The sequence below is a fragment of the Papio anubis genome, chromosome 5, assembly GCF_008728515.1.
Source record: "Papio anubis isolate 15944 chromosome 5, Panubis1.0, whole genome shotgun sequence".
In the NCBI taxonomy this organism is placed as follows: Eukaryota; Metazoa; Chordata; class Mammalia; order Primates; family Cercopithecidae; genus Papio; species Papio anubis.
In genome coordinates, this window is record NC_044980.1 from 42,463,397 (window position 1) to 42,486,884 (window position 23,488).

Genomic DNA, 23,488 nt, shown 5'->3' on the forward strand with positions numbered 1-23,488 from the left:
AGCCGGGCGCGGTGGCTCAAGCCTGTAATCCCAGCACTTTGGGAGGCCGAGGCGGGCGGATCACAAGGTCAGGAGATCGAGACCATCCTGGCTAACACGGTGAAACCCCGTCTCTACTAAAAACACAAAAAAGTAGCCGGGCGAGGTGGCGGGCGCCTGTAGTCCCAACTACTCGGGAGGCTGAGGCAGGAGAATGGCGTAAACCCAGGAGGCGGAGCTTGCAGTGAGCTAAGATCGCGCCACTGCACTCCAGCCTGGGGGACAGAGCAAGACTCCGTCTCAAAAAAAAAAAAAAAAAAAAAAAAAGAATTGGGAAAAGCTGGAAATTTAAAACTATCATATTTTTAGGGGATTTGGAGACCTGTAGAATCAGAGAACTAGATAAACTAAATGCCAGGGTTAAGAAAACTGTTTCAAGATGAATCACAAATGGTCAGCCCATCCTCCCGCACCCCCTACCCCTGTCCCACATACACATAACAATTTAACCAAAAAAAAAAAGAAAATATTTTGGAGGCTTTACTATACAAATTATCTCATAACCCATGTTTTCCTCTGGCTATGCATCCACCACCTTACGCAGAAGATAAGGAATCTCACCTGGTCCTATGGCTCCACCTAGTGGCAACCATTAGGAAGCAATTTAACTGCCTTGAGACCAGCTACAGAGGTTCGTTGGGAATGATGGGTTTGCTTTACTGTCTTGCCTTCGTCTTCTAGGAGATCATGATTAGCAGCCTTAAAGAAGAGTCTGTGATTAATTAGACCTGAACCTCTCCTCACAGGAAACGAGTGAGAACATTTTCGTTCCCAAGGGATAAAAAGGAATCCCATATTGTTTCTTGGGAGCTGGGTATGTAGGTAGTATATGAGTGGATCTGTGTGGGAAAGGGGGTGAACTGTTTTGAGACACAAACTTATACATCTTTTCAATTACTTTTCTTTCTCCCTCTTGGTCTAATGCTACTTTTGGTCTTGTGTGGGACATTTCCCCACCAAGTATGGGAGCTGATGTCCCGAAACGTCCGGAGGCTGAATGTGACCATCCAGAAGTGCAGGAGTTAGCTCCTCGGAGGGTAAAATATGACCAATGAAGAACAGAGACCAAGCAAATAAGCGACTTCTTTTTTTCTTCAGTGGGCAGTCCAACGTATGGCTTTTTCTTACAATCCAGCTGGAGAAGCCCTGCACCAAGTAGCCACCTGCTGACTTCTTGGCTTGTGAAGGCAGAGGCAGCAAAATGGCACTCATCACATCACACTGCTTAGCATCTTCCCTTCGCTCACCTCCTTCCCTCCTTTCCAATAACTGACCTGAGTGTGCACAACCCAAATGAGATGCTGGCATCTTAATCCTAGCTTCAGCCTCTACCTTCTAACGAATCTGCCTAAAACAGTCTCTCTATATATATATACACACACATATCTGTAACTATAGATGTGTACATATGTATGTGTATACAGATAGATATAGATATATGTCTAGGCAGGGTCTTGCTCTGTCACTCAAACTGGAATGTAGTGGTGCCATCATAGTTCACTGCAGCCTTGAACTCCTGGGTTCCAGCAACCTCCTTCATCAGTCCCCTGTGTAGCTAAGACTACAGGTGCATGCCACCACACCTGGCTAATTTTTAAAAAATATATTTCTTACAGAAATAGGGACTTGCTATGTTGCCCAGGGTGGTCTCTAACTCCTAGCCTCAAAAAAATTGCCCTGCCTCAGCCTCCCAAAGTGTTAGGATTACGGACATTCAATGCACCTGGTCTCTCTCTCTCTCTTTTTAAAAAAATCTGTAATAGTCTCCCCTCCACTTTTTCCTTAAAATGTATTTGTTAAAGAAATTCTGTTGTAAGTTTGACATTATGGGTTTGACTAATTACATCCCCAGGATGTAATTCTCTTGGCTGGTAGTTACAACTGAAGCTACATCAAATTGAAGTTTGAGCTTTTTTGGCAATAATACTTTTTAGATTGAGCGGGAGACTCACATTGTATCATTTTATTGTCTGGTTGTCTCCACTTAGTGGTTTTAAAAGTGTCAACCCAATCCATTTATTATAAAGTTCCCCATCAGATTTTCACCTGATGATTTCAGGAGCCATTGAAGGACATTATCTAGATTCATTACTGCATTAGGGATTACAAATGGTGATATTATGATTTTCTTATTCCTGTATTAGATAGACGTCTTATAAAAGGAGGGACGTTTTCTTATCAACTATTTGTTTATCCTGAAATACAGTTGTGCAAGAAAATCAGGATAAATATTTAATGTTTTCTTTTATTTACCAGTTTCCCAATAATTTTTTGTGTGTCCTAAAAACTTTCCATGTGTACAATGAGTTATTTTGTAGTATCATTGTGGATTTTCACGTATTTAATATGTTTCTATTTTCAGCTATATGGAGGAAACAGCAGAGAAGGGCAAATTTTAAAAGTGGGAGAAAACTGGTATGCATATTTTCAACCAAGTGAAAACATCAAGGAGGTTAAAGTAATCAACTGGGTCAAACGCTGGTGAGAGGTCAAATAAGGTAAGATGAGGACTTGAAGCTGGTGACCATACATTTAAAGTGAAGTCAGTGGGTATGGTGGGATGTGTTTTGTTGTGGTTGTTGTTGTATTTGGTTTTTGTTTTTGTTTTTGTTTTTGTTTTGAGATAGAGTCTTGCTTTGTCACCCAGGCTGAAGTACAGTGGCGTGATCTTGGCTCACTGCAATCTCCACCTCCTGGATTCAAGCAATTCTCCTGCCTCAGCCTCCCAAGTAGCTGGGATTACAGGTGCACACCACCACGCCCAACTATTTTGTATTTTTAGTAGAGACAGCATTTCACCATTTTATTTCAGTACTCTAAAATTATCTTAGTCTGCATGCAAAAATGAGTAAATTTCCCATAAACAAAAGTAGAGTTAGTGCTGTTGGCTATTTTGCTGTTTCACTTTTACAGTAGTACTAGAGAAGAGAATAAACCCAGGCCTATGAGGAAGAGGAATGTTTATTTATGGAAGTAAGAGCGGGGTGGTGGTGTTTGGATTAAAAGAGAATGGAAGGGAAACCCAAAGGGTGGTTTTAGGGGGAGCTTGGTTGAGAAGGAGAAGTCACTCAATTTTTCACCTCTATTCAGTTTACCAGTTTTGTCTTCTGTTGTTCAACTGGACATTTCACTTCTTTTTATTTGCTCGTTATTTAGTTTTTATTTCATAATCATAAACTTAACTCTGCAATTCAGCTAGGCATGGAAGGGAACAAGGAAAACATAGAACCCAAAGGGAACTGCAGCGAGCGCACAAAGACTATAGGATACTGCAAGCAAATGGGTTGGAGGGGCCCTCTCCTGAGCTACAGAAGGAATGGTCTGGTGGTTAAGATAAAACATAAGTCAAACTTGCTAGAATTGTCTGCAGTCAGCAATGGTGGTCTTCTTGCTGGTCTTGCCATTCCTGTATCCAAAGTGCTCCATAACCTCCACAATATTCATGCCTTCTTTCACTTTGCCAAAGACCACATGCTTGCCATCCAACCATTCAGTCTTGGCAGTGCAGATGAAAAACTGGGAACAATTTGTGTTGGGCCCAGCATTTGCCATGGACAAGATGCCAGGACCTGAATGCTTTAGGATGAAGTTCTGATCATCAAATTTCTCGCCATAGATGGACTTGCCACCAGTGCCATTATGGCGTGTGAAGTCACCACCCTGACACATAAACCCTGGAATAATTTTGTGAAAGCAGGAACCCTTATAACCAAATCATTTCTCTCCACTGCTCAGAACACGAAAGTTTTCTGCTGTCTTTGGAACATTGTCTGCAAACAGCTCAAAGGAGATGCAGTCCAAGGGCTTGCCGTTGACAGCAATGTCAATGTCGAAGAACATGATGGGGTTGACCATGGCTGATAGTACAGGACTTCCGGCAGCGGCAGCGTCTGCAAAGCCCATTTCACTCTTAAAATGCATTCTTGAATAAAACAATCTCACATGGGTGTCTACCTCAGTAATGTTTCCTTGGGAAGCCAGGCCATTAAATATGCCTCTCTGCTTACCTCATGTGCCTCAGTGTTCTTCCCCTGCAGGAGGAATCCTCAACAATTCACTCTGGGTTAAAATTTGCTTCAGGGTGCTTTCAAAAATAGAATGACTCAGGCCAATCTTGCCTTTTGAAATGCTCCAAATGAGACATGTTTCCTGTATCTGAAAAGTCTTTGACTGGGTAGGACAGCCACAGGAAAGACCTTTTAAATATTGACAAGTTTAAGTATTAATAAGCCCATTTCATGCATCACTCTAGTGCCCCTCCTCAGTTTTTTTGATCAGCCAATATCTCTCCCAATCAGAGAGCAAAATCATAAACGACATGTTAGTATTCTGAATCCAGTGCTTTTTAAAAAGTGTGTTATAATCTAATAGTGTTTGTCAGGAACTCAACATTGGTTGGGCATTTGAAAATCAATCAAAGTTATTCCCCACGTATCTCAGTAGATACCAAAAAAAGTTTTAATTCAACCCTGTATCTTATTAATGCAAAAATCATCTCAGCAAATTAGAAACAGTGAATTCCGTTAATTTGATACATGATATCTGTAAGAGATGTACATCTAACATCTCACCAAATTGTAAAATATTAAAATACTGAAAACTAACAATTTCTTATTGAAATAGGAAAACTGCCAATAACTGGACCCATTCTCTCACCCCCACCCCACGCTTTTACCACCTCATCCAATAAAAACCCAAGGAGTTTCAATAGTGCCTTCTGGAATGATAAAATTTTCCGCATAATCCTATCACTGCCCAAAGCAATTAGCAAGGTAAATAAGTGTTAGTCCCCACATGACTGGATTCTGGTATCTGACTTCTTGTACAAGACAGAATGCTATAAAAACCCACAGTCAGGGATGAACTGAGCCATTTGCTCTTTTCCTAGACTAGCTATGTGCCTGGGGCGGTCAAGCCTTGGGAAGCTGAAGCTATGGAGTTCCATCCATCAATCATGGAAGAGCTGTCTTGGAGGCAGGCAGGTCCAGAGGCCCACATGCCATGACACCTGAACCAAGAGCAAGCCTGAGCGTGGGCACTGGATAACTTCCCTGTGCTGAACCGCCACTCCTGCCAATGCCATCAGCTCTGCGGGAGCTCTGCTGCGCGCTGGCTGCTGCACGGCACCTGCACAGGACACAGAGCCCTTCCCAGAGATGAGACGGGCCAAAAACGCCCTCGAGACTCCCATGTCCAGGAGTCAATGGCTGAAACCACAAACAGGCTCCAGTCGCCTCAAGAAGACGCAGATGCTACAGACGGTGGGGTCCAAAGCGTCCTGAACCAGCCTGGAGATGCCAGCGCCTGCAGAGGTGGAAGGACACACGCCCAGGGCGCCCTCTGCAGTCCAGGCCGCACCCGGAAGCTGCTGAAACTCCACGATTCCATCAGAAGGAACCCTGAAAGGAGAGGAACCCCAGCCTTTCTGCAAACCTGCAGCACGCCGCGCTTAACTGCTGCCTGGGAAGGTGTCCGAGGCACCCCAGTGGGGACCCTCTTGCCGTCCCTGAGGACATTTGCACTGGAACTGTGCCCTGCACGCATAAGAGCCTTGAGGTCTCTGCTGTGGAGATCAGAACGTACTAAACATTTTTCATTTAGAAAAACTCTCTTCATGGAATGAATAATATGTAATATGCTTAGGAACTGTTCTTTTTAGATCTACTCAAAATTGCTATGGTTCCTCCATTGAAACTGTACACTCACTTTGATTAAAGACTTTCCCTTATCCTCCACCTGTGGAATTGATTTTGAGCTAGTAAATCAAGATTGGTTTAAATGGGCTGGGCGCAGTGGCTGAAGCCTGTAATCCCAGCACTTCGGGAGGCTGAGGCAGGAGGATCACGAGGTTCGGAGATCGAGACCATCCTGGCTAACACGGTGAAACCCCATCTATACTAAAAATACAAAAAATTACCCGGGCTTGGTGGCAGGCGCCTCTAGTCCCAGCTACTCGAGAGGCTGAGGCAGGAGAATGGCGTGAACCGGGAGGTGGAGCTTGCAGTGAGCCGAGATTGTGCCACTGCACTCCAAAAAAAAGATTGGTATAGATTGGTATAAATGGGCCTAAAGCAGACAGAAAGGGGGCAGGGATCCAGCTCAGGGCTTTTTTTTCTTTTTTGAGATGGTGTCTTCCTGGGTCGCCCAGGCTGGCATGCAATGGTATGATCATGCTTTAGTCTAAATTCCAGGGGGCCTTTGAGGAGCTGTGAATACTAACAAGGTGGGAAGGGACGGCTGGGTGGATCACTTGCTGGAGTCGCTTCAGAACTGACCCGTGACCCTCCATATGAAGTCAGGGAACAGGCATTAACAGTGTTCTTTAAATCAGGGGTCCCCAGCATTTTTGGCACCAGGGACTGGTTGTGTGGAAAATAATTTTTCCATGGGTGGCGGGTGGGGAGACAAGGATGGTTTTAGGATGAAGCTGTTCTACCTCAGGTCATGAAGCATCAGATTCTCAGCAGGACGGCGCAAGTTCACAATAGGGTTGGCGCTCCTATGAGAATCTAATGTCTCGGTTGATCTGACAGGAGGCGGATGCTCGCTTGCCTGCCACTCACTTCCTGCTGTTCTGTAGGGTCCCTAAAGGGCCGCTAGACCCGCACTGATCCGCTGCCTGGGAAGTTGGGGACCCCTGCTTTAAACGTTACATTGTAATAAGGGGTGGAGGCTGGGGTTGGGAAGTCCTTAGCGTGGAATCGATGGCGCCTGTGCACTGCAAAGTATTTTGGGGTGTAATGGGTGGAGTGGGGCAGGTGTAGCCCTTTAATCTAATTGTTCCCTGTGCTGCCCACACATCTCTCAGACTGCCTGCACCATCAAGATCTGGACTTCAGAGCACGTCTTTGATCACTTGTGGGAAACTGTTACAACAGTTGCAACGCACAAATACCCAAACCCTATGAACCTGAGCATGGTGCGGGTTGATGTGTTGGAGAGACTTATAAAATCCCTCTGGAGAGCTGCACAGCCACAGGCTTCTCCGCAAAGAGTGAGAACTGCAAGACTTTTATTGGTGCAGCAAAAAGCAGAACATATGTGCTAGAATATTCTGTAGTTAATCCTGTAGAGAAGAGAAAACAATGGAACTTAAATCTACTAGTATTTCACTTACAAATACGGTTTCAGTAGATGAGAGAGTTATATGCAAACCACATTGTCAGTACCCAGGAAAAAAAAAAAAAAAACTATTTTGACTCAAGAAGCTATTATCACTGTGAAAGCAGTCAGTCTCAGCAGTTACCCTGAAGGACTCATGGCAAGAATGATATCTTCAAATGCTAATAAAGGGCAAGAAACACTGGAATGGGTCATACATAAATTACATGTTAAAAAAAGAAGTATGGACGGCTTCCACAAGAGGAAACATAAGAACTCTGGTGGTGGCTGCAGCAGCCTTTGTAGAGAATTGATAATGAACGTGTGTAGACAAGTACCCCATGTCTCTCCAAGCTTGCAATATATTTATTTTAAAAATATAAATATGTTTTAAGTAGAATTTTTTTAAGTAGGCTGATGTAAGACAGTGACTTTAGATCAAAACAGATGCATGGCTTCTAAATAAAAGGGATCATCTGAAATTAGTGTTGTTTGAAATGATTGGCTAATTTTGAGGATTCCAGTATTTATGTAAAAATTTAACCCTTTTTTTTGAAAGAAATTATTTTTAACTTTTAAGTTTGGGGTACACTTGCAGGTTTGCAGTTTGTTATTTCGGTAAACTTGTGTCGTGGGGGATTGTTGTACACGTTATTGTATCACACAGGAATAAGGCCTAGTACCCAGTAGTTATTTTTCCTGATGCTTTCCCTCCTTTCACCATCCACCCTTCAATCAGCTCCAGTATCTGTTGTTCCCCTCTTTGTGTCCATGTGTTCTCATTATTCAACTCTGGCTTATTAGTGAGAACATGTGGTATTTGCTTTTCTTTTTCTGCATTAGTTTCCTAAGGATAATGGCCTCCAGCTCTGTCTATGTTCCTGCAAGAGGCATCATCTTGTTCTTTTTTATGGCTGCATAGTATTCCATGGTGTATATGTACCATATTTTCTTTATCCAGTCTACCATTAACGATCAGTTAGGTTGATGTCATGTCTTTGCTATTACATGAATGTTTATGTGCAATGAACATACACATGTATGTATCTTTATGATATAACAATTTATATTCCTTTGGTACAAACTCAGTAATGGGATTACTGGATCAAATGGTATTTTGGGGGTTTTCTTGTTTCTTTGTTTGTTTTGGTCTTTGAGGAATCACCACACTGTTTTCCACAATGGTTGAACTGATTTATACTCTCACCAATAGTGTACAAGCAAAATTTTAACTTTTTTTAAAAAGTACTTGAGAGTTTGCATTGACATTGAATCAATGTAATGTAGATTTTTAAAGCTTTTTACACATTGGAACTCTACCTGGCTTTTGTCCAACCACAGAACAAAGCAGAGCTATCTCTTATGTACACATAATTGTTCTGCTTAGATTCCTCTTCTTATAAAACCACACTCCTGCTCTTCTAATAGCCCATTATTCCATTAACCAATTAACCATTCATCCATAAATGGATTAAGACATCAAAAGGACAGAGCCCGCAAGATCTTAAAGGCCCCATCAATATTGTTACATTGGGGATTAAGTTTCAACATGAGTTTCAGAACGGACAAACATTCAAACCACAACGTCCTTGAATGCCAATTAATTGTAAAGAGAAATTAATTGTTATCTTAGATAATGTGATGGTTATTTCAACTTGAACCCTTTTAAAGGTCTAGGGGATAAAGGCGCTATGAATGCAGCCCTGACTTTGGCTCCCTCAGGGCTGCTTCTGTGTGCAACACCCAGGTTAGATTATCTACTAAGGGTCTCTCTGGGCTGGCCAATCTGAAAGCAATATGGAATTGTGTAATCCAAGGGCTCCTGAACACAGAGGAGAAAGTGTTTCAATCAGTCTCACAGCAGGAGACACCAGTTTACACTTTTATACTCTTCTTGCCAATTGGACGGTCTTAATCAGATAGTAGGAAGCTGAGTGGTGACATTAATTCTAAGAGCAAATTATAACACAGGATGGAATTAGTGGGATTAACATAAAACCCTAATATCTAGGCCAAGGTGGGCAGATCAGGAGGTCAGGAGATCGTGACTGTAATGTAAATGGGGAGCCGAGCAAGAAGACACCAGGCAGATGAGAACAAAGCTATCCTTTATTGGGCTCGCCGGGGAGGTTCACCGGTCCTCTAGGCGGAGGGCCGAGGAAGTCGCGCTCCGGGCCGGTATCGGAGGCTTTTATAGGGCAAGGTAGGTGGGGTTTGTAGGCTTCGGTTTTCCTGAGTTAGGTTTTGATTTCGGGGGAATGACGTGTCCAGAAGCTTGCGCAGAGCAGGGGTTCTTTGGTGGGCGCGGGCTTTTTTCGCGCTGAGAGTCTTAGCAGGAAGTGAAGGGCGGGGAGTCATAAAAAAGGGCCTGCCATGCCGGGTGATACCGCCATGTTGGGTCTAGATTGCTGCCTAACATTGACCATCTTGGCCAACATGGTGAAACCCCATCTCTTCTGAAATACAAAAAATTAGCCAGATGTGATGGCAGTCGCATGTAGTCCCAGATACTCAGGAGGCTGAGGCAGGGGAATCGCTTGAACCCCGGAGGCAAAGGTTGCAGTGAGCCGAGATCACACCATTGCACTCCAGCCTGGCGACAGAGCAAGAATCCTTCTAAAAAAAAAAGAAAAAAGAAAAAAAAATCCTAACACCTTAGATGAAATTACCTAGAGTTAAACTCAATCTGTGATAGGGTGGTTTAGGAGATAAAAAGAAAAGGTACTCATTAACCTGTGGAGGGAAAGCTCTTTTGAGAAACCCTGGTTAATAATTATTATTGCCCCAATTCACATTGCTAGTCCTAGAGCAGAGACTGGAATCTTGTTCTCTCAGCAGAGAAAAACTTGAGAGAGAGGAATGTTCTCAAAAAGAATTTGGGATGTTAGTGAGAAACAGGGCAGTGGTAATCACTCAACTCTTTCTTTTCCTTTTTGTCTTTTTTTTTTTTTTTTTTTTTTTTTTTTTTTTTGCTCTTTCGCCCAGGCTGGAGTGCAATGGCACATCTCACTCACTGCAACCTCCACTTCCTGGGTTCAAACAGTACTCCTGCCTCAGCCTCCCAGGTAGCTGTGATTACAGGCACCAGCCACCATGCCCAACATGCCCAGCTAATGCCCTGGTGATGGAGTTTCACCAGGTTGGCTGGGCTGTTCTTGAACTCCTGACTTCATGATCCACCTGCCTCCCAAAGTGCTGGGATTGCAGGCGTGAGCCACCACACCCGGCCTTTGTCTTTTATTTTCTATTTGTTTTGTTGTGGTAAAATACACATAACAAAATTTACCATCTACCTGTTTTTAAGTGTACAGGTCATAATGTTGTGCAACCTTCATCAACAATCTTCACAGTTCTTTTCATCTTGTAAAACTTAAACTCTGTACCCTGTAAACATAAACTCCCCATTCTTCTCTCCCCTATCTTCTGACACCGTACTACTTGTGTGGTGGCATGATTTTTCCATGCCTCACTGCAGCCTTGATCTCCCAGGCTCACATGATCCTCCTACATCAGCCTCCCAAGTAGGGGGCCACAGGCTCCAGCTTATTTTTAAAATAATTATTTGTAGAGACTGAGTCTATACAAATCAGTCTTTACAAAAAATAAGCACATCCAGCTTATTTTTTAAAAATTATTTGTAGATACTGAGTCTCCCTACGTTGCTTATGCTAATATTGACCTCTTGGGCACATGTAATCCCTCCCAAAGTGCTGGAATTACAGGCATGAGCTACTGTGCCCGGCTCTATGATTTCTGAATACGCTATTTACTTTATAAGTGTAATCATACAGCATTTGTCAATTTGCAACTGACTTATTTTACTTAGCATGTCCTCAAAAATCATAGATGTAGCATGTGTCAGAATTTCCTTATTTGCTAAGGCTGAATTATATTCCATTGTGTGCATATAATATACCACCTTTTGCTTATCCATTGCTCTGTTGATGGACACTTGGGTTTCTTGCATGTTTTAGCTTTTGTAAATAATGCTGCCACAGGCCGGGCACGGTGGCGCAGGTCTGTAATCCCAGCACTTTGAGAGGCCGAGGTGGGCGGATCATGAGGTCAGGAGATCGAGACCATTCTGGCCAACATGGTGAATCCCCATCTCTACTAACTATACAAAAACTTGGCAGGGTGTAGTGGCAGGCACCTGTAGTCCCAGCTACTCGGGAGGCTGAGACAGGAGAATGGCATGAAACTGGGAGGCGGAGCTTGCAGTGAGCCGAGATCACACCACTGCACTCCAGCCTGGGTGACAGAGTGAGACTCTGTCTCAAAATAATAATAATAATAATAATGCTGCCACAAACATGAGTATATAAATACCTTTTTGAATCACTGCTTTCAAACATTTGGGACATATACCCAGAAACAGATTTGCTAGATTGTGGAATATTCTATTTTTAATTTTTGAGGGGACACCATACTGTTTTCCATGTTTTTATTTTGAAGGCAAACTCTGTGGCTTTCTTTATAGTTAGACAATCAGTGAGGAGAAGGAGAGGAGGAAAAGCAGACTGTGAGACTTCAGAATTACATTGTGGCACTTAAGCTTCTCCACACTGAAAATTAGAACTGTCACTATAGGAAAGAAAAATGTCTTCAGAGCTACACAAAGTTAATGCCAACCTCTAGTTTCTGGGTCTTGATTTCTAACATCTGTGTGACAGTAAAGTTTCAAAAACCCAAAATGTGGTTTCTCCTGTATGCCTTTTTATCTCTCTAAGTGCAGAGATTTTGATCTGCATGGCTAGAGGCTGAAGCTATGGTGATGCATAAATTTTTCTCCTGGATCACCTACAGAAAGAAGTGAGTGTCAGATGCTACCGGTCTTGAGATGGTGGAGACTGTGAGAGCATAGCCTCCCTGGGCCAAGTGACCACACCCATGAGCCTTCAGTTTTGATGGATCTTAAAGTACAATTCATGTGAATCCTTGAGGTGGGCAAACTCCACACTGGCAAGATTCTACAGCTTTCTGGAATTTTCTAACCTGAAGCTGGTGCCCTGGAACCTCATGGTTATCAATTCAAAAGGCACAGGGCTGGGGGTCTTCCTCATGTCCCCTAAGTTTAATTTCCACCTTTACCCTGTTAATGTAAACTGCACTCCATTCAAGGAGCTTTTATTGATGACTGTTCTCTTCTGTCACCAGGGAGGGCGTGGTCAGTTTGAAGAGAACTCCATCACAGAGGTCCACTGCCTCCTCCCACTCTGTTGGTATCCACAACTATACAAAGTCACCCTGGAGTTCAACCTCCAACTCTGACTTGTATCACAGACCTTTTCATGCCGCTACCCACCTATATATGCTTCTAATCTTGACTCCACCCAACCTAAATCAATTCCACAAGTTGAGAATGAGGACTAGGCTTTAGTTGTCATGTGTAAAGAACTATGAATTCTGAGTTAACCTAAAAGTAAAGCTCCTTAGCATATTCTTGATTGCATAAAGATAGTTTTTATAATTGTGAAATCTTTAAGGCACTTTAGAGAGGAAACACTAAATAAAGAATGATCTCCATCACAGCACAGTTTCAAGGAAGTTCACAATTTAAAAAAAAAAGTTAATTTTGTTCCCACTTATAAGTGGGAGCTGGATGATGAGAATACAAGAACATATAGAGGGGAAACATAGACACTGGGGCCTATCGGAGGGTAGATCCTAAATGGAGAGAGAGGCAGGAAAAATAACTAATGCGTATTAGGTTCCATACTTGAGTGATTGATATGGTTTGGCTGTGTCCCCACCCAAATTTCATCTTGAATTGTAGCTCCCATAATCCCCTCGTGTAGTGTTGTGGGAAATCAGGGACCCTGAATGGAGGGACCAGCTAAAGCCATGGCAGAAGAACATACATTGTGAAGATTTCATGGACATTTATTAGTTCCCCAAATTAATATTTTTATAATTTCTTATACCTGTCTTTACTGCAATCTCTGAACATAAATTGCGAAGATTTCATGGACACTTATCACTTCCCCAATAAATACCCTTGTGATTTCCTATACCTGTCTTTAATCTCTTAATCCCGTCATCTCTGTAAACTGAGGAGGATGTATGTCACCTCAGGACCCTGTGATGATTGTGTTAACTGCACAAATTGTTTGCAGAGCACGTGTGTTTGTACAATATGAAATCTGGGCACCTTGAAAAAAGAACAGGATAACAGCAATGTTCAGGGAACCAGAGAGATAACCTTAAACTCTGACTGCTGGTGAGCCAGGCAGAACAGAGCCATATTTCTCCTCTTTCAAAAGCAAATAGGAGAAATATCGCTGAATTATTTTTCTCAGCAAGGAACATCCCTGAGAAAGAGAATACACCCCTGAGGGTAGACCTCTAAACGGCCCCCTTGGGGGCGGCTGTCTTTTACGGTTGAAGCCAAAGGGATGAAATAAGCCCCGGTCCCCTGTAGCGCTCCCAGGCCTATTAGGATGAGGAAATTCCCACCTAATAAATTTTGGTCAGACAGGTTGTCTGCTCTCAAACCCTGTCTCCTGATAAAATGTTATCAATGACAATGCACGCCCAAAACTTCATTAGCAATTTTAATTTCACCCCATCCTGTGGTCCTGTGATCTCACCCTACCTCCATTTGCTTTGTGATATTTTATTACCTTGTGAAGCATGTGATCTCTGTGATCGACACCCTATTCATGAACTCTCTTCCATTTTGAAAATCACTAATAAAAACTTGCTGGTTTTATGACTCACGGAGCATCACAGAACCTGCTGACATGTGATGTCTCCCCGCGGACACCCAGCTTTAAAATTTCTCTCTCTTGTGCTCTTTCCCTTAATTTCTCAGACGAATGGATGCTTAGGGAAATAGAAAAGAGCCCACGTTGAATATCGGGGGTGGTGTTTCCCCTGATAGTGTAGTGGGAGGGACCAAGTGGGAAGTAATTGAATCATGGGGACATTTTTTCCCATGCTGTTCTCATGATAATGAATAAGTCTCATGAGATCTGATGGTCTTATAAAGGGCAGTTCCCCTGCACATGCTCTCTTGCATGTTGCTATGTAAGATGTGCCTTTGCTCCTCCTTTCCCTTCTGCCATGATTGTGAGGCCCCTCCAGCCACAGAGAACTGTGAGTCCATTAAGTCTCTTTTTCTTTATAAACGACCCAGTATTTCTCCTAGCAGTATGAAAATGGACTAATACAGTGATGAAATACTGCAATACAACAAACCCCCATGACACATGTTCACCTAAATAACAATCCCACACATGTACCCTGACTTAATGCCAACATCTAGTTTCTTTCAAAGAAATTGAAAATTATTTCAAAGAATTTCTTTCAAAGAAATTGTTAAATTTTCATATAAATACTAGAATGCTCAAAATTAGTCATTTCAAACAACACTAATTTCAGATGATCCCTTTTATTTAGATGTCTTGCAACTATTTCTCTTTATCTAAAATTACAGTCTTATATCTGCCTGTTTTTTAATAATTATATTTAAAATATAGTTATATTTTTAAATAAATTTGACTTGGAAAGACCTGAGGTACTTGATATTGTCTACACACATTCATTATCAATTATCTACAAACTCTGCAGCCACCATCAGAATTCTTATGCTTCCTCTTTTGGAAGCTGTCAATTCTTCAATCTTAACATGTAATTTATGTAAGACCCATTCCAGCATTTGAAGATATTGTTCTTGCCATCGTTTTTTTCAAGGTAGCTGCTGAGGTTGCTTCCTGTCAGTGATTATGGCTTCCTGAGTCAAAATAGTTTTTTTCTGGGTCCTGATGATGTGGTTTGTGTATATCTCTCATCTACTAAAACCATATTTGTAAATGAAATGTTAGTAGATTTAAGTTCCATTGTTTTCTCTATAGGATTAACTACAAAATGTTCTAGCACGTTTTGGTTCTTACTGTACCAATAAGAGACTTCACAATGGAAGGCAGTTCCTACTCTTGGTGGAGAAGTCTGTGGCTGTGCAACTCTCCAGAGGGATCTATGTCTGTCCAATACACCAACCCAAGCCATGCTCAAGTTCATAGGGTTTGGACATTTGTGCATTTCAATTGTTGTGACAGTTTCCTACGAGTGGGCAAAGTCATGCTCTGAAGTCCAGATTATGATGGAGCAGGCAGCCTGAGAGATGTCAGGACAGCACAGGGTAAATGAGACAAAGAGGCTACACCTGCCCCACCTGACTCCCAGCACCCCAGCCAGCTTCACTGTGCACCATCAACCCCACGAGAAGGACATCCCAACCTCCTCCTTCACCCCTTATTATTATACGATGTAACCTGTAAACGATTTAAAGCAAGTGTCCCAATCCCCCAGAAACAGACTTGTACCAACCTGTGTACTAATAGGAGCCAGGCCACACAGGAGGAGGTGAGCAGCGGGCAAGAAAGCATTACTGCCTGAGCTCTGCCCCCTGTCAGATCAACTGTGGCATTAGATTCTCATAGGAGCACCAATCTTAATGTGAACTGGACCTGCAAGGGATCTACCTTGTGTGCTCCTCATGAGAATCTAATGCCTAAAGATCTGAGCTGGAGCAGTTTCATCATAAAACATCCCCTCAACCCTGACCACCCATCCATGGAAAAATTGCCTTCCATGCAACCAGTCTCTGATGCCAAAAAGGTTGGGGAGCACGACTTAAAGAACATTATTAATGTCTGTTTCCTGCCTTCATCTAGGAGGTCACAGTCAGCTTGGAAACTCCAGCAAGTGATCCACCCAGCTGTCCCCTCCCACTTGGTTAGTATCCACAGCTCCTCAAAGGCCCCCTGGAATTTAGACTAAAGCATGATCATTGCATGCCAGCCTGGGCAAAAAAGTGAGACCCCATCTCAAAAAAAAAAAAGGAAAAAGAAGAAGGGAAAAAAGCTCTGAGTTGGATCCCTGCCGGCTTTCTGTCAGTTTGGGGCCCATCTATACCAATCTTGATTTACTAGTCTTGATTTCACAGGTGGAAAATAAGGAAAAGGCTCTGAACAATGTGTACAATTTCAATAAAAGAATCATCACAATTTTAAGTAGATCTGAAAGAAGAGTTCCTTAGCACACTGCATATTATTCATTCCATGAAGAGAGTTTTTCTAAATGAAAAATGTTTAGGACGTTCAGGAGGGGAAGAACAAATTAAAGAATGATCTCCGCAGCAGAGGCCTCAAGGCTCTTATGCGTGCAAAGCACAGTTCCAGTGTAAAAGTCCGCAGGGACGCCATGAGGGCCCCCACTGGAGTGCCTCGGGCTCCTTCCCAGGCAGCAGTTAAGGGGAGCGTCCCGCAGGCCTGCAGAAAGGCTGGGGTTCCTCTTCTTTCAGGGTTCCTTCCTGATGGAACCCTGGGTTTTCAGCAGCTTCCGGGTGCGGCCTGGACTGCAGAGGGCGCGCTGGGCGTGTGTACTTCCACCTCTGCTTACTTCCACCTCCGCAGGCACTGGCATCTCCAGGCTGGATCAGGCCGCTTTGGACCTCACCATCGGTAGCATCTGCGTTTTCTTGAGGGTACTGTAGCCCGTCTGTGGTTTCAGCCATTGACTCCTCAACATGGGAGTCTCGAGGCCGTTTTTGGCCCCTGTCATCTCCGGGAAGGGCTCCGTGCCCGGTTGAGGCGCAGTGGAGCAGCCTGCGCGCAGCAGAGCTCCCGCAGAGCTGATGGCATTGGCAGGAGTGGCGGTTCAGCACAGAGAAGTTATCCAGTGCCCAGGCCCAAGCTGGCTCTCTGTTCAAGTCCCGTGGCATGTGGGGCTCTGGACCTGCCTGCCTCCAAGACAGCTCTTCCAAGGTTGATGGATAGAACTCCATAGCCTCAGCCTCCCAAAGCTTAACCAGGTCCAGCCTAGTAGCTAGTATAGGAAAGGAGCAAATGGCTCAGTTCATCCCTGACTGTGGGTTTTTATAGCATTCTGTCTTGTACAGGAAGTCAGATACCAGAATCCAGTCATGTGGGGATTAACACATCTACCCTGCTAATTGCTTTAGACGGTGATAGGGTTGTGATGAAAAGTTTATCATTCCAGAAAGCACTATTGAAACTCCTTGGGTTTCTATTGAATCAGGCTGTAATAGGGTAGGGCAGGATGTGAGAGAATGGGTCCAGTTATTGGCAGTTTTCTTATTTCGAAAAGAAATTGGCAGTTTTGAATATTTCAGTATTTCACAATTTGATGAGATGTTAGATGTACATCTCATATAGATATGCTTTATCAAATTAAGGGAATTTGCAGTTTCTAATTTGCTAAGATGACTTTTATATTAATGAAGCAGGGTTGAATTTTTTAAAAGATTTTTTTGTATCTACTGAGATTATTGTATTTTTTTTTTCTGCTGTTGATGCGGAGAATCATAGAAATTGATTTTCAAATGCCAAACCAAAGTTGAGTTCCTGATAAACTCCATTAGATTATGATGCATTTTTTAAAAGTATATTACTGGAATCAGAATGTTAACATATAGTTTATGATTTTGCCCTGTGATTTGGGAAAGATATTGGATGATCAAAAAATTGAAGAGGGGGCACTAGAATGAAGCATTAAATGGTCATGTAAATACTTAAACTTGTTGATATTTAAAAAGGACTTTCCATCTATATACTTTTCCCACTCAAAGACTTTTCAAATATAGGGACTATGTCTCATTTGCAGCATATCGAGAGTCAAGATTCGCCTGATTCATTCTATTTTTGAAGGCACTCTGAAACAAATTTTAATACAGAGTGAATTTTTGAGGATTCCAACAGCAGATGAAAAACAGTGAAGTACATAAGTTGAGCAGAAAGGTATATTTTAATGGCCTGGCTTCCCCCAAAAAAAATTATTGAAATAAACGCTCATGTGAGATTGCTTTGATCAAGAGTGCTGTCCTTCAGAAGTAGCAATGAGAAGAAAGAGGAGAGGGACAGAGATGAGCATATTCAATGCTGTGCTTCCTAGTTGTCCAAGCTTGATATCAAGCATGACCAGAGGTGACTTCATTATTAAACCAATAAAGTTTAACTGTAAAGCAAACTTCCAAAGAGTTTGTAAAACATTTGTCTTAAAACATTTTTATAATTATCTTAAACAGAATCCCCTACTACTTGTATGAACACTGACTCCACAAACTGGAAACCGCTCTGAACACTAATGGTTGTTTGATCTCATGAAACCATCTTCTGAGAGGCCTTATGAATAACTGCTTCTCAGCACAGTCCACTTGGGAGGAAGAAAAGGACAGAATATATCCACTGTTGTAGAGATAACACAATTCTCACAACAGAAGACCCCAGTGTACCAAATAGAAGAGGCAGGGAACACTAGAACTGAATTGGCATTCACAGGTTTTCATGCATGTAAGTTAGCATGACAACTACAAAGTCAGGCCACATCTCATACATTTTCAGCAGAGCAGGGGGAAGCAGGATGAATTCCTTTCTCTCTTCAAAGAAAGAGAGAACACCTTACAATAGCATCTTCTCATCTACTAAGAGACCCTCAGCTCATTCTGGAAGTACTTTTAAGAAACATTTACATATTATTATTTGTCCTGTGACCATGGATATATTGGTATATTGCAAAAACTTGAGATTCAAGTTTATCTTGAGATGGACAAATCTAAATTCAAATGGTTCAACTACAGATTAAGACTCACCATATTAAATGTGATATTACTGATCAATTTCTTTTATGGATTTTAGGAAAAGAAAATACTCTCATATAGTATAAGCAGAAAACTATTTATTATGGGATAAAATTCACTTAAAATATGATAAAAATGTGTAGACATAGATTTTAGACTGAATGTCAGGGAAAAAAATATGCTAAGGAACTTTACTTCTAGATAGACTCAGAATTCATGGTAGATGGCAAATTTTGTTATGTGTATTTTACGGCAATAAAAATAAATGGAAAATAAAAGACAAGAAGGAAAGAATTGAGTGACTGCCACTACCCTGCTTCTCACTAACATCGCAAGTTGTCTTTGAGGACACACCTCTCCCTCAAGCTTTTCTCTGCCTGGAGAACAAGATTGCAGTCTCTGCTCCAGGACTAGCAATGTGGATTGGGGCAACGATAAACTATTAGCCAGGGTTCCTCAAAAGAGCTTTCTCTCCACAGGTTAAGGAGTGCCTTTTCTTTTTATCACTTAAACCACCCTATCACAGATTGAGTTTCATCTAAGATGTTAGGGTTTTATGTTAATACCACTAATTCCATCATCTGTTATAATTTGCTTCTAGAATTAATATCACCACTATGCTTCCTGTGATCTGATTAGGACCACGCACTTGGCCAGAAAAGTATAAAAATACAAAAGCTGGTGTTTCCTGCTGTGGGTCTGGATGAAACACCTTTTCCCTTGTGTTCAGGAGCCCTTGGATTACACAATTCCATATTGCTTTCAGATTGGCCAGCCCAGAGGAAACCTTAGCGGGTAATCTAATCTGGGTGTTGCACAGAGAGGCAGCCCTGACGGAGCCAAAGCCAGTGCTGCATTCATAGTCCCTTTAACCCCTGGACCTTTAAAAGGTTTCAAATTTAAATCACCATCATGTCATCTAAAATAACAATTAATTTCTCTTTACAATTAATTGGCATTCAGGGATGTTGTGGTTTGAATGTTTGTCCTTTCTGAAACTCATGTTGAAACTTAATCCTCAGTGTAACAATATTGAGAGGTAGGGCCTTTAAGAAGTAATTGGGTCTTCAGGGCTCTGACCATTTGATGTCCTAATCCATTTATGGTTAACAGTTAATTGGTTAATGGAATAATGGGTTATCAGAGGATTGGGAGTGTGGTTTTATTTTTTTAAAAAGTAGATTTTGAGACTTCAGAACAGAAAGTGAGGATGAGCAGATGGGAAGCTCCACATCCAAACCACAAAAACACTCTAACTCATCTTTCACCATTTACTTATTTTTTATGACACGGATAACTAACATTTAATTAGTCTAATAATGAGTGCAAAGCAAACACAGCTCTAGTTCCATGTCCCAATAAGATGTAACATCTAAGCTTCTCTATATTGATACTTAGAACTGTCACTATGTGAAAAGATTGATATAATCACAGATAGACTAAATTAATGCCATCATCCAGTTTATGGGTTTTGATTTCTAACATTTGAGGGGACAGGAAAGTGTAAAAGTCCCAAGTGTATTCTCTACTGCATGTTTTTCATCTCTGCCCAAGGATTTTGGTGTAAAGGCTGGTAATCTTTACACCAAATCTTTACACTAAAGTTGTGAAGACACGTAAATCTTTCTCCTGGGATGCCTGCAAGAAGGAATGAGTCTTAGTTGCTGCAGGCCCTGAGATGGGCAGAGATTATGAGAGTCTCCCGTATACTAGGTGTTCTGCACTGAATTGTGTTCCCCCAAAATTCATGATAATTTTGATTAATCTCCAAGGTGATGATATTTGGAGATGGGGCCTTCGGGAGACAATTGAGTTTAGATGAGGTCATGAGGGTGGGGTTTCATAATGGGATTCATGCCCTTGATGAGGAGAGGAAGAGATACCAGGTCCCTCTTCTTCTCTCCCTTTCTTCTCTTGTCCCTCTACCCACTTCTCTCTCTCCTTCTGTGCCATGTGAGAACACAGCTACAACATGGCCATTGGCATGAAAGGAAGAGAGCCCTCACCAGGAGCTGAATCACTGGTGCTTTCATCTTGGACTTCCAGATCCTGGGCAAGACTCACCAGGGCAGACTTCTGTAGCTGCCTGGAATTGTCTGATCTGGAGTTGATGCTCTGGAACCCTGTGGTTGTTAACTCAGAAGGCACAAGGCTAGGGATCTTCTTTCAGTCCCCTTTAATCTATCTCCACTCTTCATTTTCTGTTTTGTTTTTCAAGTAATGAATTTATTTTTCCAATTAATGTAGCCAGCTCATGGTACAGCATATTAAAGCATAAAGTACAAATCCAAGGAAGGCAATACCTTTACTACATTATAAAACTTTGACAAATCAATATAGTACTTTTATTATAATAAAAGCATATGCTTGTTGGAGTCATATACTACTTTAGTGATAATTTTTACTACAAAAATATTCAAGTACTAAACCAAAACATTGGTTTTTAATGGTGGTTTATAGCAGAACAAATTATTTTATACACATTAATATCACTTAAAACTGAGCAATTTCTCCTTTTAAAGTGAATTTCCTTATGCAGGCTGTTGCAGTTTATGGCAGCAGGGCAACTGTGTGTATATAAGAGGTGGTTCTGCTTTGTTCTGGAGTTCCACCAAAGTCAGGTAGGTGTGAAAAGCTTTAAAAATTCTACCTTAAAATGATTCAATGTCAGTGCAAACTGCCAAGTACTTTCTGAAAAGTTTTTAAATTTTCACATAAATACTGGAACTCTCAAAATTAGACAATCATTTCAAACAACACTTATTTTAGACGATCCCTTTTATTTAGACACCCTGAACCTCTTTGTTTTTATCCCACGTCACAAAAGTCTTATATCAGTCTATTTTTTAAAAATTCTACCTAAGATATGGTTTTAAAATAACAGATTGCCAGGTTGAAGAGACCTGGGGTACTTGATGTTGCCTACCAACATTCATTATCATTTTTCTGCAAATGATGCTGCTGCTATCAGAGTCCTTATGCTTCCTCTTTTTGAAGCCAGCAATTTGTCAGTTTTAGCATGTAGTTTAAGTATTACCCATCCCAGTGCTTCCCAGCCTTTATTAGCATTTGAAGATATTGCACTTGTCTTCATGTCTTCAAGGTAACTGCTGAGGCTGATTCTTTTCACAATGATTATGGTTTCTTGAGTCAAAATAGTTTTTATTTTCTGGGTCCTGAAGACTGTATTTTGGCTCTTGCTGCAACAGTAAGGGACTTGCAGTTCCCATTCTGTACAGAGAAGTCTGTGGCTGCGCAACTTGCCAGAGGGATCTATACATCTGTCCACACCATGCTCAGGTTCGCAGAGCGTGGGTATTTGTGCATTGCAGCTGTTGTAACAGTTTCCCATGGGTGGTGAAAGACGTGCTCTGCAGTCCAGATCTTGATGGTGCAGGCAGTCAGTTAGATGTCTGTGAAGCGCAGGGAAAAATGAGGTGAGGAGGCAACACCAGTCCCACGCCATCGGGGGCTCTTCAACCAGCTTCGCTGTGCGCAGGTGCCACCGGCTCCAATTGAGGCGATCCTCCGCTCTGTTACAATGTAACCTTTAAACCATTTAAAGCATAGATCCGCAACCTTTTTGGCACCAGGGACCAGTTTAGCGGAATACATTTTTTCTGCGGATGGAGAGGGGTGGGGGGATGGCTTCGGGATGAAGGTGTTAGAATTCAAATAATCACTCACGCAATAGATTCTCATGAGGAGAGCGAAAGCCAGTCCTAGTCCAGCGCATGCGTAGTTCACAATAGGGTTCGCACTCCTGTGAGAATTTAATGCCTCTGATCTGACGCTAGGCGGAGCTCAACCAGTAAGGCTCGCTTGCCGGATGCTCACCTCCTGCTTTGGGGCCGGGTTCCGAACCGGTCCGTGGTGGGGGGGATTGGGGACCCCTGATTTAAAGAACACTGCTAATGCCTGTTTTCTGCCATTATCTGGAGGGCCACAGTCAGTTTCGAAGCAACTCCAGCATATGATCCACCCAGCAGTCCCCTCCTACCCTGTTAGTATCCACAGCTCCTCAAAGGCCACCGGAATTTAGACTAAAGCCTGATCACGCCACTGCACACCGGCCTAGGCGACCCAGAGAGACCCCCATCTCAAATAATAATAATCAAAAGAAAAAGAAAAAGCTCTGAGCTGGGTCCCTGCCTGTCTGCTTCAGTCCCATCTTTACCAATCTTGATTTACTAGTTTTCATTCCACAGTTGGAGAACAAGGGAAAGGCTTTAATCAATGTGTACAGTTTCAATGGAAGAACCATCACAATTTTGAGTAGATCTAAAAGAAAAGTTCCTTAGCACTTTACATATTATTCACTGCATGAAGAGAGTTTTTCTAAATGAAAATGTTTAGGACATTCAGGAGAGGAAGAACAAATTATGGAATGATCTCCACAGCAAAGACTTCAAGGCTGTTATGCGTGCGGCGCACAGTTCTGGCGCAAAAGTCCCCAGATACCACATGAGGGTCCCCACTGGGGTGCCTCGGGCTCCTTCCAGGACAGCAGTTGAAGCAGGTCGTACTGCAAGCCTGCAGAAAGGCAGGGGTTCTTCTCCTTTCCGGGTTCCTTCTTGATGGAATCGTCGGTTTTCAGCAGCTTCCGGGGGCGGTCTGGACTGCAGAGAGCCGTCCTGACTCCACACAGGTGGAGAATAAGGAACAGGCTTTAATTGTCATGTACAAAGAACTATGAATTCTGAGTTGATCTAAAAGTAAAACTCCTTAGCATATTCTTGATTACAT

At 42.3% G+C, this 23,488-nt stretch overlaps 1 long non-coding RNA gene and 1 pseudogene across 2 annotated transcripts; both read left to right on the top strand.

Annotated features, from left to right (window-relative positions):
* The first annotated feature begins 684 nt into the window (after nucleotides 1-684).
* On the top strand, nucleotides 685-5,907 carry LOC103885063. Of its 2 annotated transcripts, none has more exons than XR_647950.3 (3): nucleotides 685-853; nucleotides 2,402-2,537; nucleotides 4,928-5,907. It is a non-coding gene; the product is annotated as an uncharacterized LOC103885063 (long non-coding RNA). The 2 variants fall into 2 exon arrangements; XR_001903352.2 differs by lacking the exon at nucleotides 4,928-5,907 and adding an exon at nucleotides 3,775-3,986.
* An 836-nt stretch (nucleotides 5,908-6,743) lies between these two features.
* On the top strand, nucleotides 6,744-8,214 carry LOC103885064 (annotated as a pseudogene).
* The last annotated feature ends 15,274 nt before the right edge of the window (nucleotides 8,215-23,488 follow it).